Below are 13,973 nucleotides of genomic sequence, written 5' to 3'. Positions count from 1 at the left end.
GATTACAGGTGCCCGCCACCAAGCCCAGCTAATTTTTTTTTTTTTTTTTTTGTATTTTTAGTAGAGACAGTGTTTCACCAGGTTGGCCAGGCTGGTCTCAAATCTCCTGACCTCAAGTGATCCGCCCACCTTGGCCTCCCAAAGTGCTGGGATGACAGGCGTGAGCCACCGCGCCTGGCCCAGAACTGTGTTTTTGAAATGATGCTTCAAAAATGCAATGCAAAAAATACATTGTCAGGTGGGCTGGAAGGAGACTGAAGGCAAGACCAATGAGGTTCATTCGCTTAACAGAAATTACTGAATGCCCACCAAGGGCTAGGCCTCAGGAATAGAATAGTTAACAAGTGAATATTATAACTTTCTTCATGGACTTTAAATCTGGTGGGGAGAACATGAGGACTAATTTCAGAGGCTGGGTCAGATCCAGGAATATTCCAGAAATGCCATCACTAAGACATGGAAAATCCTGAATGTGGAAAATGAGAATGGCTTGCCTCACTGATTGTGAGATACAGCGGAAATCCAGTTGCTTCAAAGTATCCTGCCATGTAAAAACGATTTTAAAAGAATCTTTTTGGATTGTATATACCTTTACAGCTTTAAAAGCACTTTCATGGCCAGGCACGGTGGCTCGAGCCTGTAATCCCAGCACTTTGGGATGCCAAGGCGGGAGGATCACCTGAGGTCAGGAGTTCGGGACCAGCCTGGCAAACATGGTGAAATCCCGTCTCTACTAAAACTACAAAAATTAGCTGGGTGTGGTGGCGGGTGCCTGTAATCCCAGCTACTCTGGAGGCTGAGGCAGGAAAATCGCTTGAACTTGGGAGGCGGAAGTTGCAGTAAGCCGAAATCTTGCCATTGCACTCCAGCCAGGGCGATAGTGTGAAACTCCAGCTCAAAAAAAAAAAAAAAAAAAAAAGCTCTTTCACATAAAGCCTCTCATTTGCCTTTAGGTGTTACACAAATTGTAATTATTAAATAATTACCTGTTGTTATATTATTTGACTGTATAATCATTGGTGAAAACTAGGCAGAAAAAGAGCTGTTTTGCAGCACTGGAAAGGCATCTCAGCATACAAGGGCAGTGAAACAGAAAAGGTGGGTTTGGGAGGACTGCATCAGTGCAGAGAGAACAGTGTGTTTAGCTGTCTTTATGCCTCATTTCTAAGAGAATCCATCCAGAAAGAGTAAGAGCAAAACTCCTAAAATGTACCTGGATCTTTCATTTAACAGATCGCAGTTTGATGATGCCATGTCCCTGTAGCAAACTCCTTTAAACATTGTTGTTTCCTCACCAAGACTGTATATCATGTTTAGAGTCTTGAAAAAGGTTGTGGAGCATTTACTCGGTGGTGCTTGAATTCATTCTCTGTGACGTTCTTTGTCTAACTTGTTCCTTTCTGCTATTGTCAGAATCAAATTTTGCACTTAATCTCCCCTTGTTTTCAGATGACAATATCTCTGTTATGTTTCAGAAAGCTGGGATTACAAAATGTTCTTAGAGTTTTAAGTCCTCTGTGTGATTGGGAAACTCAGGAAAGGATTGGATGAGATTTTAGAGGGTGGGGGTAATGGGTCAGTGGACTACATAGAGGATTCTTTTCCAGTAATCTGCCCTTGGACCCAAATGTTCATCACTTCAGAGGATGTCAAGATTTTTATTTTTCAAGACAAAATCTCACTCAGTTGCCCAGGCTGGAGTGCAGTGGTGCCATCATAGCTCACTGGAGACTTGACCTCCCAGGCTCAAGCATTCCTCCCACCTCAGCCTCCCAAGCAGCTGGGACTATAGGTACATGCCAGCATGCCCACCTAATTTTTTTATTTGTAGTAGAGATGAAGTCTCACTCAGTTGCCCAGGTTGGTCTCAAACTCCTGAGCTCAAGCAGTCCTCCCACCTCAGCCTCCCAAAGTGCTGGGATAACAGGTGTGAGCCACCACGTCCAGCCTCCAAGATTTTTAAAATAAAAATGAAAAGGGTTTTTATGGGTTACAAGAATTTATGCCTGGGACTAGGCGCAGCAGCCCATGCCTGTAATCCCAGCACTTTGGGAGGCCAAGGCGGGTGGATCACTTGAGTCAGGAGTTCGAGACCAGCCTGGCCAACATGGTGAAATCCTGGCTCTACTAAAAATACAAAAATTAGCTGGGTGTGGTGGCACATGCCTATAGTCCCAGCTACTTGGGAGGCTGAGTCAGGAGAATCACTTGAACCCAGGAGGCAGAGGTTGCAGTGAGTGGAGATTGTGTCATTGCACTCCAGCCTGGGTGACACAGCAAGACTCAGTCTCAAAAAAAAAAAAAAAGCCTGGATCAAAACTGAACTGTACACTTAAGACTGTACATCTTACTGTGTATAAATAATAATTCAATAAAAAGAAAAATCAAACCATCAGGACAGATAGAGCAAAAATAATTAATACTGACAAGTACAACGGTTGACTGGACCAAAATTTTTTTTTTTTTTTTTTGAGACAGAGTCTCACTCTGCTGCCAGGCTGGAGTGCGGTGGCTCGATCTCGGCTCACTGCAACCTCTGCCTCCTGGATTCAAGCGACTCTCCTGCCTCAGCCTCCCAAGTAGCTGGGACTACAGGCACATGCCACCATGCCCAACTAATTTTTGTATTTTTAGTAGAGACAGGGTTTCACCATGTTGGCCAGGATGGTCTGGATCTCTTGACCTCATTATCTGCCTGACTTGGCCTCCCAAAGTGCTGGGATTACAGGCATGAGCCACCGTGCCTGGCCTAATTTTTTTTTTATTTGTGGTAGAGATGAGGTCTCGCTCAGTTGCCCAGGCTGGTCTCAAACTCCTTAGCTTAAAAGATCCTCCTACCTCGGCCTCCCAAAGTGCAGAGATTACAGTCATGAGCTACTGTACCCGGCCTCCATTTTTAACATAAAAATGAAAAGGTATATGGGTTGCAAGAATACATGTATGGGTCAAAACTGAACTATACACTCAAGACTGTACATCTCACTGCATATAAATAATAACTCAATAAAAAGAAAAATCAAACCATCAGGACAGATAGAGCAAAAATAATTAATACTGACAAGTACAACGGTCGACTGGACCTTCTTAGGGGCATGAATTATGATTTTTGTGACTGAACTCACTTGGTTACTGAGGCAAAGGAGGGGATAAGCATTGATGAAGGAAATCCTGTCCCTTACAGATGACTGATGGGTCAGAAGTTACCGTCTTTTAAAAACAGTACACTTGGGGCCGGGCATGGAGGTTCACGCCTGTAATCCCAGCACTTTGGGAGGCTGAGGCGGGCAGATCACCTGAGATCGGGAGTTCGGGACCAGCCTGACCAACATGGAGAAACCCCATCTCTGCTAAAAATACAAAATTAGCCGGGCATGGTGGCGCATGCCTGTAATCCCAGCTACTCAGGAAGCTGAGGGAGGAGAATTGTTTGAACCCAGGAGGCGGAGGTTGCTAAGAGCCAAGATCGCGCCATTGCACTCCAGCAGCACACTTGGCCAGGCACAGTGGCTCATGCCTGTAATCCCAGCACTTTGGGAGGCCAAGGTGGGTGGATCACTTGAGGTCAGGAGTTTGAGACCAGCCTGACCAACATGGTGAAACCCATGTCTACTAAAAATACAAAAATTTGCCACACGTGGTGGCAGGAGCCTCTAATCCCAGCTACTCGGGAGGCTGAGGCACAAGAACCGCTTGAACCCGGGAGGCAGAGGTTGCAGTGAGCTGATATCCTGTCACTGCATTCCAGCCTGGGCGATAGAGCGAGACTCTGTCATAAATAAATAAATAAATACATAAATACATAAATAAATAGCACGCCTGACCTCCAAATGTTAGAACCTATCATCTCCATCATTCCTCATTCAGAATATTCCCCTCTATCTTTGCCTAATCCAGAGCAGTTCCCAACCTCTCGGAGATCCTCAATGGATGCAGGAAGTGGTCACCCCCTATGCTTTGCACCTTTAATACTGGTGCCATGCACCCCAGTGCTCTAACAGGTGGTCACCCCCTATGCTTTGCACCTTTAATACTGGTGCCATGCACCCCAGTGCTCTAACAGGGTAGATACATTCGATAAGTTGACCACACACCAGAAGCCACCCATGACATCTATGCAGTTTCCATGAGGCGAAATGCAACCCATGTTCAGATGACCTCACCACATTCCAGCCACCATGGCCTCCTTTATGGTCTGTCTTCCCACATCCCATTAAACTATATGTTCCATGAAAGCAGAGACAAGCTCTGATTTATATACATCCTGTACTTAGCACAGTGACCAAAACATAGTAGCATGATAGGTGCTCACACGATATTATTTAGTGAATGAATAACAAATTTTTAAAAAGAAAACCATTATTTCTTTTTGTTTGTTTGTTTGTTTTGTGATGGAGTCTTGCTCTGTCACCCAGGCTAGAGTGCAGTGGTACAATCTCGGCTCACTGCAACCTCTGCCTCCCAGGTTCAAGCAATTCTCCTGCCTCAGCCTCCCAAGTAGCTGGGATCACAGGCACGCACCACCACAGGTGGCTAATTTTTATATTTGTAGTAGAGACGGGGTTTTGCCATGTTGACCAGGCTGGTCTCGAACTCCTGACCTCAGGTGATCCACCCACCTAGGCCTCCCAAAGTGCTGGGATTACAGGTGTGAGCCACCACACCTGCCCATTATTGCTTTTATAGAAATGAGTCCTCTATGCCTGGACCCAGTGCATGGGGGAGGGTGGCCATAAAAGAAGATGCTGCAGGGGCTGTGGTTCTCCTTCAGACAGCTCATTTCTGCTGCGTGCAAATACAACCTGGATCCTGAGTGACAGCAAGCATAAAGGTGTATGTGACCTTTAAGGACCAGGCATGTTTTCGCCACATGCAGGAGGGTTCTATGTTTTAATTGCCTGGAGGTTCCATCCAAAAGCAGTCAGCCAACAGTGCAGTCTGTGAGCAGCGCGGTTACATCTGTGGCACTGGGAGTGGTGCCTGGCCCTGCACCAAGAAGACCTACTGGTACTGCACGGTGAAAGCAAACTGGGTTCAGCAAAGGAAGCTCCCATTGCTGCATGGAAAGGTAGAGCTCCTCATGAAATTGAATAAAATAAGACTCTCTCAACAGACTTTAAGTATTAGCAGAGGGACGGGAGCATGGGGAATTCAAAGATCCAACTCTTTACCCAGTAGTATGGAAGTATTTCAATATTTTAACAATTGAAAAGCAATACCAGAGCACATCAGCCACTTTCCAGTCCTAAATATTAGAACTCTGCCCACCACTCCTTTCCTTTGGACGCTGCCACTTCCAGATTTTTAAACAAGATGTATAGGCAGTACCTTTACTAGGACATCTCAGCATTGTGGTTCTGACTGACAGGGCCTTGCCAGGAGGCTCCTCACCTTACAGAGTTCTGAGATAATTTTCCCTTCATAAGTGACATCACCGACCTGAAGGTGGACTCCAGGTAACTGCCCTATCTGGGGAACAATCATTTCTGCAGATATGTGACTCGCTGTTGGAGAAATTCAGAGACCTTATCAAGCAGATCTCTACTCTCCCAGCTCTGACACAGCCAGCCCTGTCCCTGTGCTGTGTGTAACCCAGCAACAAAGATGTACACAGGGACCAGGCTGAAGGAGGGAGTCACCATTCTGAAGCTAAAAATCTCCAAAGATGCTTGGCCTTTAACGGAGGAGGGCTTTTAGAAAAAAATCCAGCAAATTCTCTGCCCTTTCAACTTCACTTTCTGTTCTCTTTTTATCTGCTTTCAGCATTTCCAATTAATCTTGGAATGAGAGCCGAGGGCAAGAAGCCAGCGGTGCCTGAGGGATGCTAAAGAGCCAACCGATCCAGGGAAACAAATGCCAGCGAGGGACCCCACAGCAAAGAGACAGACACTGTGAGCAACTCTCCTGTTACCATGAGGCTTGCGAGGCGTGTGCGCGGGTCTCCGCATTGGCACCATCTGCCAATTCCTCAGGAGGACAGAACAAACCAGTGAGGCATGAAGATTAGATTATGTAACGCTCGAGGATTGCTGTTTTCAAAGAGGAAACAAATGGACTGAATTGATTTGCTTGTCAAAGTCATGTCACTAAAGGAGATCTATTCCCTCCCCTTCTAAGAGGACCTCATTAAAGAGTGGAATGATTTCACAGATTCAGAAAATGTGAGACCACAATCCACTCCATTCATAAGAGCAAGTCCACTTTCCAGAGTCACACTCACACATTCTATTCTGGTCCCCGGGCCTGAAAAAATGTCTATCCAGCTACAACCTAAAGGGTACTGACCTGGTGAGGAACACAATTGTCAGCTGCTAGCCATAAGATTCAGAGCCGGAGGCCAGGCGTCATGGCTTATGCTGGTAATCCCAGCACTTTGGGAGGCCGAGGTGGGTGGATCATGTGAGGTCAGAAGTTCAAGACAGCCTGGCCAACACGGTGAAACCTCGTCTCTACTAAAAATACAAAAATTACCTGGGCGTGGTGGCACACACCTGTAACCCCAGCTACTTAGGAGGCCAATGCCTGAGAATCACTTGAGCCCAAGAGGCAGAGGTTGCAGTGAGCCAAGATCACACCACCGCACTCCAGCCTGGGCGACAGAATGAGACGCTGTCTCAAAAAAATAAAAATAAAAAATCAGAACCTGTGAGTTTTGCCTGAACTTTCTTGCTTCTGGGGACGCAGTGTCTCGTTCTGAGACCAGTGGGATTGTATTCACTATTCAGAGCTCTAAACAAGTGCTCTTGATAGAGGAGGGGTGTGTTCTTAAAAATATATGCATCAGAAAAAAAAAAATATATATATATATATGCATCAGGAAGGAAAATGCATTGATTTCTCAGAGTGCTTTGCCATTGCTGGGCTTCTCTCAAATGCCCAGCACAATACTTTTTCTAGTATCCTCAGGAGATCTGAGGAATGAACAAATGAGAACCCTGAACCTGCTGCCATAGTTCCATCCCTTAAGGTTTCACAGCCTCCCTAAGATACCAGGATTTAAATATCAAGTCTTTATCCAGGATGCAAATGAAGTCTCCTATACCAGATAGTTTCCATTTGCCCTCCAGATCCACTCTTCCACCCTTCTCCGTGCTGCCCTTGGCCCTGGCGGGCTGACCTACATGGACTGCAGCAGCTCACTCTCCTGCCCTCTAGCTTCCAGGCGGGTACAGCCAATGGGAGCGGCAGCAGGAGATGGGAGGGCAGGAGGACAGCATGGGTGAAGTGTTTCTTTCCCCACTTCCCTCCTGCCAGATGGCCTTAGGTTGGTTGTGCCTTTTGATAAAAGGTCACCCCTCTTTCTCAAGGCAGCCTGCTCTACACAACTCTCTCTTTCTGGGTTCTGTCATTTCTCCCTCCCCTCAACCTTCAGATCTAAGAGTGGTAAAGGCCCCATGGCTACCGCACTATCCCTTATAGCTTCTCCACTTCCTGCTTCAACCTTGTAAATAGTCCATTTATTAAATATTCTTCTAATGATCTAATTTGAATGTGCCATCTGTTTCTTATACAGACCCTGCCTGACATACCTTTCACACGTGACAGTCTATTCTAGGCCCTACCCCATGTTAAAAAGAAAAAGTAGGGCTGGGTGCAGTGGCTCATGTCTGTAATCCCAGCACTTTGGGAAGCTGAGGCAGGCGGATCACGAGGTCAGGAACTCGAGACCAGCCTGGCCAACATGGTGAAACCCCGTCTCTACTAAAAATACAAACATTAGCTGGGCATGGTGGCGGGTGTCTGTAATCCCAGCTACTCGGGAGGCTGAGGCAAGAGAATTGTTTGAACCCAGGAGGCGGAGGTTGCAGTGAGCCAAGACTGTGCCATTGTACTCCAGCTTGGGCAACAGGGCGAGTCTCTGTCTCAAAAAAATAAAAAAGACAGAAAAAGAAAAGTAGCAAAATTAACAATACAATATGCTACCACTTCATATAGTTATTCTCAATGTTCACCTTTTCCCAAGGCTATAATAACAACTTAAAGATAAAACTTAATTCCCCTTTACAACATAATTGTGCAGTAGAGTTTGTATGAGCTAAATATAATTCAGAGAACAAGCATTCTCATGCCATCAAAATTCATGTTAACAACTATAAAGAGAAAACCCTAGAATTGAGGCCCCTGACTTTCAATGTAGCAGAAAATATATTTCAGTATTTAAATCTATCTAACAGATATTTGAAAGTCTACTATATGTCCAGCAAGGTGGTGATCTTATAGTGGGGGAAAAACATGGACGTGGCCCCTGCCTTTTTGAAACTTAGTCTTGTTTTCTAAAATAAATATGCTTCTAGGCTGGGCTCAGTGGCTCACACCTATAATCCTAGCACTTTGGGGGTGCTGAGGTGGGAGGATTGCTCAGGCCCAGGAGTTCGAGATCAGCTCAGACAACATAATGAGACCTCATTTCTACTAAAAATAAAAAATCATCCAGGTATGGTAGTGCATGCCTATGGTCCCAGCTACTAGGGAGGCTGAGGTGGGAGGATTGCTTGAGCCTGGGAGATCAAAGCTGCGTGAGCTATGATCATGTCACTACACTCCAGCCTGAATGAAAGAGCAAGACTCTGTCGCAAAACGATTTTTTTAAGTAAATAAATAAATGTGCTCCTAAAAAGCTGAATGTAAATTGCAATTCCATAAATCAAATAATATGTTGTATGCTCATGGGGAGCATACTATTTGAATAATAATTTGTAAAATAATTACCCTTTAATCTTTTGAACCAATCAAATTTTTCATCCATCCAGGTACTTCAAATGAAATTTCTCTTTAGTCTGTAGGGAGGATTGATCTCCTTCAATGCTCCTGGAATGGTGGAAATTGGGGAATGGAATTTAGAGGAGAGATAGGGAATTACCATTTATAGACCACATATAGAATGCCAGGCAATTTGCATCTTTTAGCATATTTAACCCTGAGAAGAAACACATAGTCCATCGTTCTCTTATTTTCTATTTCTGAAAATAAAATTTTAAAAATTAGCATGGCAGGTGTGGAATTCAAAATCCATTTTTCTGAATGAGAAAGAAAAGCAAAATGATTCAGTGCAGGACTCTAAAGATTACATTATCCCCCAACTTCAGTGGCTTCCTGCTGCTCTTAGGATCAAGTCCAAAATTCTTCCCAAGGCCACTGCTCCCACGCCCATCAGTTCTCGAGACCATCCAGGCTCATTCCCCCTTGAAAGCTTTTACCCTCCTCAATGTCCCTGGTCCGTCTGCAACCTCTTTCTCTCCCAGCTCCCCCAGATTAACTCGGATGCATCCCTTCAGTTTCCACTCAGTTTCCATTTCCCAGGGAAAGTCTATCTCCCCAGCTGGGTCCTTGTCACGGTATCTTTAGTGCTGAACACCAGGAAAGGGCTCATTTGTTACCTGGGTGAACGGATGAGGAAGGGCTGCCCAGAAAGGCTGCCCTGCCTCAGGCCAGCCATTTCCCTGGTTGGTTTCCTTTGGTCCCAGGGGCCTGGGAAAGCCTCCCTCAAACATGGAAAGGGTGACTGGGAGCACCTCCTGTAATCCCAACACTTTGGGCGACCACAGCGGGCAGGTCGCTTGAAGCCAGGATTCCAGACCAGCTTGGGCAACAAAGTGAGAGCCCCTCTCTACAAAAAAATTTTAAAAATAACTTGGGGGGGCTGGGCGTGTTGGCTCATGCCTGTAATCCCAGCACTTTGGGAGGCCGAGGCAGGCGGATTGCCCGAGCTCAGGAGTTCCCGAGACCAGCCTGGGCAACACGGTGAAACCCCATCTCTACCAAAATACAAAAATTAGCCAGGCGTGGTGGCAGCCGCCTGTAATCCCAGCTACTAGGGAGGCTGAGGCAAGAGAATCGCTTGAACCCGGAGGATGGAGGTTGCAGTGAGACAGGATCGCGTCACTGCACTCCAGTCTGGGAGACAAAATGAGACTAGGTCTCAAAAAAAAAAAATAGCTTGGGTGATTGTGCGAACCTGTGGTCCCAGCTACTCAGGAGGCTGAAGCAAGAGGATCCCTTGACCTGGGAGGCAGAGGTTGCAGTGAGCTGTGATCGCACCACTGCACTCCAGCCTGGGCAACAGAGCTAGACCCTGTCTCAAAACAGAAAACATACGAAGGTCGAAAGAACCCTCATTTGAGGTTCTGGAAGGTCTTTGCCTTCTCTCTCAGCCCTTCAAGTGCACACTCAGGTGTTCCAAGGACCCCAAGCTCCAGCCGAGGTGAGAACAAAGCTGTCTCAAGGGTCCCCACTGACGACAGAAAGTTCCTGAGGCCTCGCCCTTGACGACTTGGGTGGCGTCAGGCCACGTGACTTATGGCGGCTGCGCATGCGCAGGGCGATTATTCAGCAGGCTCTCTCCAGTCCCGCCCCGAAGTTGCGAGGGCAGGCAACGGTGCAGCAGTGGGGCTGGTCGGCGGTTGGGGGGGGGGTTCCAGATATCACCTGAAAGGTCAATGTGGGGTGGGAGTGTATTGAGCACCACCCGGTGGCAGGCATTGAACTGCATTTTCTCACTGTAACTCCCACAGGCTCTGTGTAAGAGGGACGCACACATTGGTGTGTCCATTTTACAGATAGAAAAACTGAGGCCCCATTGTCTTTTTTGTTTGTTTGTTTGAGACAGAGTTGCGCTCTTATCGCCCAGGCTGGAGTGCAATGGCGCGATGTCGGGTCACTGCAACCTCCGCCTCCCAGTTGCAAGCTATTCTCCTGCCTCAGCCTCCCAAGTAGATGGAATTACAGGCACGTGCCACCACGCCCAGCTAATTTTTGTGTATTTTTAGTACAGATGATGTTTCACCATTTTGGCCAGGCTGGTCTCGAACTCCTGACCTCAGGTGATCCAACCGCCTTGGCCTCCCAAAGTGTTGGGATTGCAGTCATGAGCCACCGCGCCTGGCCCCTGTTGTCTTTAGAACTTGTCCAAGTGCACAAGTGCAGTACTGGGATTCCAAAGGCGCAAGCTCTCTTAAGTCCTCCCATATTCACAAGTAAAGTTTGTTTTCCCAAATTGTAGCCACCACTGGGACGGAGTTCCTTCTCTTCTTTTCTGGTAACCCGAAGCCAGCTGCCTGCATAGATTTATGTCCTGGCTGTGTGACCTTGGGCCAAGTCATATCATCACTGAGCCTGAGTTTCATCATCTGTAAAATGATGATGTAAGCCCGACGCGGTGGCTCACGCCTGTAAACCCAGCACTCTGGGAGGCCGAGGCGGGCGGATCACGAGGTTAGGAGATCGAGACCATCCTGGCTAACACGGCGAAACCCCGTCTCTACTAAAAAATACAAAAATTTAGCCAGGCGTGGTGGCATGGGCCTGTAGTCCCAGCTACTCAGGAGGCTGAGGCAGGAGAATCGCTTGAACCAGAGAGGCGGAGGTTGCAGTGAGCCAAGATCACGCCACTGCACTCCAGCCTGGGCAACAGAGCGAGACTCCGTCCCCCAAAAAAAATTGATGACATAGTCAAACACTGTGGCACACGCCTGTAGTCCCAGCTACTTGGAAGGCTGAGGTGGGAGATCTCTTGACCCCAGGAATTCAAGGCTGCAGTGAGCTATGATCACACCACAGCACTCCAGCCTGGGCGACAGAGTGAGGCCCCACCTCTTAAAAAAAAAAAATGGGCTGGGCACGGTGGCTCATGCCTGTAATCCCAGCACTTTGGGAGGCCAAGGCGGGTGGATCACAAGGTCAGGAGATCAAAACCATCCTGGCTAACATGGTGAAACCCCGTCTCTACTAAAAATACAAAAATTAGCTGGGCGTGGTTGCGTGCACCTGTGGCCCCAGCTACTCGGGAGGCTGAGGCAGGAGAATTGCTTGTACCCAGGAGGCGGAGCTTGCAGTGAGCCGAGATCGCGCCACTGCACTGCAGCCTGGTGACAGAGCGAGACTCTGTCTCAAAAGAAAAAAAAAAATGATGACAATATTGCCTGTCTCTCATGACTTATGAAAACTAACTCTTCCAACAAAAATCTAGTGATCCCTACCAGAGCTAGGTAGTATGCTAGTCCCAGGGAGTGCACCATAAAAAGAAGAGAAAACAAGAGATCATCTGGCAATTAAGCCAGATAGCGTGTGAACATGCTAATAAACTCCAAAGCCCTGTCAGGGATTGTTCTAGAAATCTGGGCAAGGTTGGACCCATTTCTCATTAAGAACAGATGAGATCTAAAAATGGGCTTGGCATCCCCATTGAAGCCTGCAGTTCTCCTGCAGGCTTCCCTTGTTGGAAGGTGGGCAGTTCTGCTGTGGGTTTCTCACAGCTGGCTCCTAAGGAAGTGGAAACAGCCTGTTACAGGTGTGGGGAATCACAGCCAGCAGGCTCGTCCCTTACATCTCCAGATCAGTGGGCGTTTCCATTGATTCATTAGAAAAAGGTCCGCGGTGCCCTTGGAGATTTCTACTTTTTGCTCCACTGCAAACAAAAAGAAACAGAAAGACAGAATTTGGGCCTATGCTGACATTTTGCCAGAATGTCCCGTCTCACCCAGGTTCTCAAACACATTTAGAAGTTCGGTCACACAAATGCATCTTGTCAAAGCCCCTTACTCAGATACAAGAGTGCTGGCATGTGCCTGGCTCAAAGTCTAGCCTAGGAGAAAAATATCAAGCCAGGCCTTGGCCAGTTCTCCTTTTAGCAGATATTGTGGGGAGAAACAAAACAAATAAACAAAAACCCTTGAGTGCCAGGATGAAGGGACAGAGCCCCAGGATGTCTAAACTGGAAGGCCAGTGAGTTCAACAGACTGAGGCCCAGAGAGGTGAGATTCACTACCCAGGGCCACACAGCAAGGCCGTGAAAATCCCAGCGAATTCATGGAGCCAACACCTATTTTTTTGAGTGCCAGCTATGCACCGGGCACTATTCTAGACCTTATGGAGAGAGCAGAGTCAAAACAGACAAAAACTCCTATCCTCTTGGAGCTCACGTTCTGGTAGAAGGAACCAGACAATAAAAAGATGAGTTAGTAAGATACATAGTATGCTGGATGACAATAAATGCGACGGAGAAAAATGAAGCTGGAAAAGGGAATAAGGAGTGTATATTGCATGGGTGTGATTTTAAGTAGGGTGGTCAGGGAAGGCCTCCCTGAGAAGTTAGCATTTGAGCAAAGACCTGAAGGAGGTGAGGGACGAAAACTTGCCAGTATCTGGGGGAAGAGTGTCCCAGGAGAAGAAAGCAGAGCAGAGCCACAAGGCAGGAATGGACCCAGTGCGTTCCCAGGGACAGCAAGGAGACTGCGGGAGTGAAGTGGGTGAGCAGGAAGATAGGATGAAGAAAGGGGCAGGGACCAGGCACAGTGGCTCACGCCTGTTATCCCAAGCACTTTAGGAGGCCGAGGTGGGCGGATCACGTGAGGTCAGGAGTTCAAGACCAGCCTGGCCAACATGGTGAAACCCTGTCTCTACTAAAAATACAAAAAGTAGCCGGTGTGGTGGCGCACATATATAATGCCAACTTCTCGGGATTCTGAGGCAGGAGAATCGCTTGAACCTGGGAAGTGAGGTTTGCAGTGAGCCGAGATAGTGCCACTGCACTCCAGCCTGGGTGATAGAGTGAGGCTCTGTCTCACACACACAAAAAAGGAGCAACAGGAACCAGGTCATATAGGAGCCTCATAGGTCACTGTAAGAGCTTTGACTTTTACTCCAAATGAGATGGGGAGATGGGGAAGCATTGAAGAGCTTGGGGCAGAGACATGACATGATCTGACCAGATAAAGCTACTTCTATTCATTCATTCATTCATTCATTCATTCATTCATTCATTCATTCCTCTTAGGTGCCAGACGCTCTGCTGATGACAAGCTAGACAGCCCCAGAATGACCCACAGGGCCCTTGATGTGCATTTTGTGCTCACTGGAGAGTCCACAGCAAAGAGAAAGGAGAGTCAGCCACGGTCCTTGGCCGCCAGACACCCTCCACCCCGACATCCTGCTCCTTACTCCCCTTGCCCTACAGTCCAGGAAGAAGGGCCCCAGGTAGC

Source organism: Gorilla gorilla, chromosome 10, assembly GCF_029281585.2.
Source record: "Gorilla gorilla gorilla isolate KB3781 chromosome 10, NHGRI_mGorGor1-v2.1_pri, whole genome shotgun sequence".
NCBI classification, from domain to species: Eukaryota; Metazoa; Chordata; class Mammalia; order Primates; family Hominidae; genus Gorilla; species Gorilla gorilla.
The sequence above is the reverse complement of the archived record's forward strand: the minus strand, read 5'-3'. Positions refer to the sequence as shown.